The following is a 6,031-nucleotide window of genomic DNA, read 5'->3' as shown; positions in this document are numbered from 1 at the left end:
AGACAACACGCATGTCTAAAAGACATCTTTAAGACGTCTTAAAAGAGACGTCTTTGAGACTTTACCAAAAGACGTCTTTATGACGTCTTAAAATCATCTTATTTTAGACGTCTCTCTTAAGACGTCTAAAATACGTCTTTTTTAAGACATTCTTTGAGACGCCATTTAGACGTCTTTACGACGTCTGAGAAAGACGTTTTTAAGACGTCGAATGACGCACATAACCAAATCTGCCGTGTGATGCGATCAAGTCGATCGACGTGCTTATCCCGTATCAATTTTTGAACTCTTGCACGTATCGCGTGTGTGTTGGGACGTTTTGTCCTAGTTTGCTGTGTAACGCAGCCGAGTGTGGATACGTTAATACAACACAACTTTTTAACTCTCGTACGTATCGCGTGTGTAGGCTGTTATTGGAAATAATTAACCTTTCTGACAACAGTTTTTGACAATTAATAAACCGGACGATAATAGTGTTGCGCTTAAGTTGCTGTAAAATATGTGACTGAATCCAGTATCTCTGTAAAATTCTGTAATTTCCAATCACAAAAACATGAAATAAAATTGAAATATATAATATAAAATTTTGTATTTATAAAAAAAACTTATCTTAATAATAAAATAAAAATAAGGAAATATAAATATAAAGTATTTTGTTTAAAATAATAAAAAATAAAAAATAATAAACCTAGCTTTTGGAATCCTTGGCGGAAAAATTTTCTACAAAATTCTAAAAAACTACAAAAATTTACAAAAGTGTGTTTCAAATTTAGCATTTTTCTGTAAAAACTACAAAAAAATGCCAGAATTGGAACACTTTTGTAAATTTTTGTAGTTTTTTAGAATTTTGTAGAAATTTTTTCGCCAGGGATGTCTAAAATAATTTTTATATAAGACGTCTCAAAAACGTCATAAATAAAAAAAATTAGACGTCTTTGAGACGTCTTAAAAACGTCTTAAATCGGGTCATAAGACGTCTTAAAGACGTCTAAAAGACGTCTTTCTGATAGTTTTATAAGACGTCTTATAGAAATATAAGACGTCTTTTAGACGTCTTTAAGACGTCATAATGTTCTCTGGGAACATTTCTGACAACAGTTTTTGACAATTAATAAACCGGACGATAATAGTGTTGCGCTTAAGTTGCTGTAAAATATGTGACTGAATCCAGTATCTCTGTAAAATTCTGTAATTTCCAATCACGAAAACATGAAATAAAATTGAAATATATAATATAAAATTTTTTATTTATAAAAAAAATTATCTTAATAATAAAATAAAAATAATGAAATATAAATATAAAGTATTTTGTTTAAAATAATAAAAAATAAAAAATAATAAACCTAGCTTTTGGAATCCTTGGTGGAAAAATTTTCTACAAAATTCTAAAAAACTACAAAAATTTACAAAAGTGTGTTTCAAATTTAGCATTTTTCTGTAAAAACTACAAAAAAATGCCAGAATTGGAATATTTTTGTAAATTTTTGTAGTTTTTTAGAATTTTGTAGAAATTTTTTCGCCAGGGATGTCTAAAATAATTTTTATATAAGACGTCTCAAAAACGTCATAAATAAAAAAAATTAGACGTCTTTTAGACGTCTTAAAAACGTCTTAAATCGGGTCATAAGACGTCTTAAAGTCGTCTAAAAGACGTCTTTCTGATAGTTTTATAAGACGTCTTATAGAAATATAAGACGTCTTTTAGACGTCTTTAAGACGTCATAATGTTCTCTGGGCTGTGCCCGGAACGAAAATCAACATGGCACGAAAGTGGCGTGACGTCACGTAACTTCGTGGAAACGCAGGCTGAGAAAACCGTTTGAATGAAAATCACACGCCGAGATACAACGGAGGCAAATTCGTTTTGAGAATTTTCTATTTCGTATGCTCGCACGACGACTAGTAGCACTTCACTTAATTGGCACTAGCGATATTCTGGTTAGCGAACGTATCCTCTTCAAGCAAACACTTGGCTCGAACACACACGCGAACACTTTACTCGAAAGGCAAACGCACGATGCCGCGCTTTACACATGACCTCTGCTACAACGACCTCTGCTACGGGTGCTTTCCATTTAATGACACAAGTCGACACAAGTGTCGTTCTATCTTTGTTACTCATTGAATATAAAAAAAAAGATAGAACGATGCTTGTGTCGACTTGTGTTACTAAATGGAAAGCACCCTACGTATCACTACGTATGATCTCACATGGCTCGCGTATCGTTTGCTAGCACGACGGGGCACTCTCAACGCAACACCGTACCTGCACAATACCGCACAATTCAATTCTGAACACGCGAGATACGCACGGAGTCGACAGAGCGTCCGACCGGCGCTGGAGTGGCATACGTGACTGGAGCGCGGAGCAACGTGAAGGCAACGGCGCGGCGAGTCAACCGCCTAGCAACGCCGAGTACCGCCAGTCTGTCTGCCAGCGCGCCAGCGGTCACGTACGCCATGTTGCTCCGCGCTCCAGCGCCGGTTGAACGTTCTGTCGATTCTGTGCGTGTCTCGCGTGTTCAGAATTCATTGTGCGCAGGTACGGTGTTGTGTTGAGAATGCCGTCGCGCGAGGCATATGAGATCGTACGCAACAGAGGTCGTTCAATTCATGTGCAAATCGCGGCATCGTGCGTTTGCCTTCGGTTTCGAGTGAAGTGTTCGCGTGCGCGTTCGAGCAAAATGTTTTCTCGAAGGGGATACGTTCGATAGAATATCCCGAGTGCCAATTAAGTGAAGTGTTACTAGTCGTCGTGCGAGCATACGAAATTCTCGAATTTGTCTCCGTTCGTTGTATCTTGGCGCGTAATTTTCATTCAAACGGTTTTCCTCGGCCTGCGTTTCCAAGTTACGTGACGTCACGCCACTTTCGTGCCATAAGGATTTTCGTTCCGGGCAAAGTTTTCGTGTACGCGTATTCGCTCGAGGAGAGTACGCATTCACGTATTTTTTCAAATGTAACGGTCGCGCCAAGTGAAATTCTCGCGCGCGGTTTACGTTTTACTCGTGTGTGATATATTATCTGTAATATCGGGAGTGCCGAATAAAGTATCGGGGGCGATCGTTATTAATGTGCGGTTCGAGAATAGCAGGATGTCAGCAGAAAGCGGCGTCCATGGAGCGACTCGGTATTCTGAAAAAGGAATGTAACAGTAGCATCAGCAGCAGGAGCAGCAACAGCAATCGGTGAGTGTATTTTTAGATTAGATTAGATTACAAAATTATTTATGAGCCTTAATTCTAATATAGCATATTTATGTATAGCTGTATATTGTATATACATTATATATATATATATATATATATATATATATATATCAGGGACCCGGACCGAATGAAATTAAGGTTCGGTTACGGTTACGGTTTAATAAAAAGATTTGAAAACCGGTTACGGTTTCAGTTTCGGTTTCTTGGCAAATACAAAAACCCAAAACCGTTTAATTACGGTTTTTTTCGGTTACGGTTCCGGTTCTTCTAATATTATTATTTAAGAAGTAATTATTATGTAATAGTAATTATTACATAATTCCTATTTATATTTAATAATATATAATATTTAACATATTATTAAGTATTATAATATTTAATAACATTTAATAATGTTTAATAATAATTTATAAAAAATATTTACGTATGAAAAAAGGAATCAATTTGAATTGTGCTACCAATAAATTTATTGCTTCAAAAAAAGATTAAATAAGAGAAATAAGAGGAAAAAGCAAAAAAAGTATAAGTAGATAGACAAGAATCCGCAAAGTTGCAAATAAAAAGTAATAAGCAAAATGTGTACAATAATTTTTTTAATTCAGAATATATACAGGGTGTCCCACATCAGGTATGCAATACTTTATGGAAAGATAGACGGGATCAAGGTGAACATAAAAAGTCCACTATAGTTTTTGGATATCTCCAATGATAGCCGAGATATTAATTTTTCAAATTGTACGAATGAGAGCGTGCTGAGCCGCTCGAACTATAGCACTACTGTGTCAATCAGTAGCTGCCGGCGGCAGTTCGAGCGACTCAGCGCTTTCCTCGGCGTGTTCTCATTTGTACAATTTGAAAAATTTATATCTCGGCTATCATTGGAGATATCCAAAAACTATAGTGGACTTTTATGTTCACTTTGATCCCGTCTATCTTTCCATGAGATATTGCATATCTGATGCGGGATACCCTATATATAAAAAATACAACTATGTAGTAATAAGACTAAATGCAGTGGTAATAAAACTATGTACATCTTAAAAAGTATGTACATCTTAAACTAAAAAAAGTTTTAAAAAAACATTATGTTCATGTCACATACGATTGTTGCAATTTCATAATTGCAATCTCAGTTCAAAGATGTCACATTAAGAACCAATTAGATATAGGAAGCAGTAATATTCAATTAGACTCGAAGTAGTATTAAGTAAAAATAATAGAAACGACAAAAAATTTAAATTAAAAATATAAAAATATTATGTAAAAGTAAATTTAAAAAACCAGAAAAATATACCGAAAAAACCGTAAACCTAAAAATATTTAATCGGTTCCAGTTATGGTTCCGGTGCTGTAAATTTAGCAGAATTTGGTTCTGGTTTACGGTTTCGGTCCGGCTAAAAAACCGGTTATGAACCGGTTATCGGTTTCGGTTTCGGTGCGGTCCGGGTCCCTGATATATATATATTCACACACACACAAGCATACATAAAACACACACACACACAAAATTTATATATAGATGCCATCTTTTGTAAACGTATCTAAAGTCACAGTAAAGTTTTACATAACAAATGTTGTCATAGTAATTTGATACATTAATTCTTTTCTCCACAATAGCACTTCAGATTTTTTAGTTTACTATAATATAAAATTCAAGAAATGTTCTTTAATAGATTAATTCAAGTTGGAAAATAAACTAATAACATAAAGGAAAAAGTTATGTAACTATTCAGGTTTTCTTAATTTTTTTATCCTACAAAGAAATTGTAGAAAGTATTATCTGTGTAATATAATCTACTTTGTAAAAAGGAGATGTTATTGATATCGTTGTCGCTTTTCCAAGATGCTAATTGGTTGTCTCGTTATCTCGTTGTCAAGTGCGTTGTGACTTGCTTCACTTCTAGCTGTCATTTCCAGCTATCAAACTATCAATTTTGATAGTTACTATTATTGTTAGTTTATTTTTAAAAGGTAAAAACAAAAAGCTAAATAGCGCGCGCGAAGCGCGCGTCTGTAGCGTCTAGTTATAATTAAAAACTGTTCCTCTAAATGTTAATTTAAAGGTGATTTTTACATTGCCCAACACCTTTCTGAAAAATACTACCTGAACTCTTTCAGGGGAGGTGGGAAGTATACTTCCCACCTCATTTTCTTCAGTTTTTTAAAAATATAACTAACACCTATTAATTACAACGTATAATCGTGAAATGAACTGTTCTATACTTGTTAATGTTAGAACTATGCACTACTATACGAGTTTTGCATCATTCATGCACTTTGCAATTATTAATGACGAAAAATGCTGTTTTTTCACAATAAATTTGTTCTAGAAGCCTCGTGAATTTAAATAAACTTCCAGACCATAATTTTAGATTCTAGAGATGACAAACTAAGTCATATTAAGTTGAAGTTGCAGGAATATACTGTTATTATTTTTTATTCAACAAAATATATTGCAAAAATGCTATTTTTGGCAGATAAAAATAATTTATTCGCTTAATTTATAAGTTGTATAGAATTTTTTACTTAATAATTATTTGGATTGCTGATTATAAAAATAACTTAAAAAATATAAAATTTAAAATGACGGCTACAAAATATTGAACAAAATAGTTTCAAAAATATCATTCCAGGAATTCTTTCTCGAAAACTGAATTTTAGCGAAAAACTAAAAGAGGCTTTTTTTTATTGCAAATTTTATGTAGAATACGGCTATATTTTTTAAATTTCGGAATTTTTATGTTCAATGTCCGCCATATTGAATCCATCTTAAATTTTTAAATTTTGATCTCGGATTCGGTTTCAGCATGATCCAAAACAGA

The sequence above is a fragment of the Monomorium pharaonis genome, chromosome 7, assembly GCF_013373865.1.
Source record: "Monomorium pharaonis isolate MP-MQ-018 chromosome 7, ASM1337386v2, whole genome shotgun sequence".
Taxonomy (NCBI): domain Eukaryota; kingdom Metazoa; phylum Arthropoda; class Insecta; order Hymenoptera; family Formicidae; genus Monomorium; species Monomorium pharaonis.
This window is presented reverse-complemented; position numbering follows the sequence as displayed.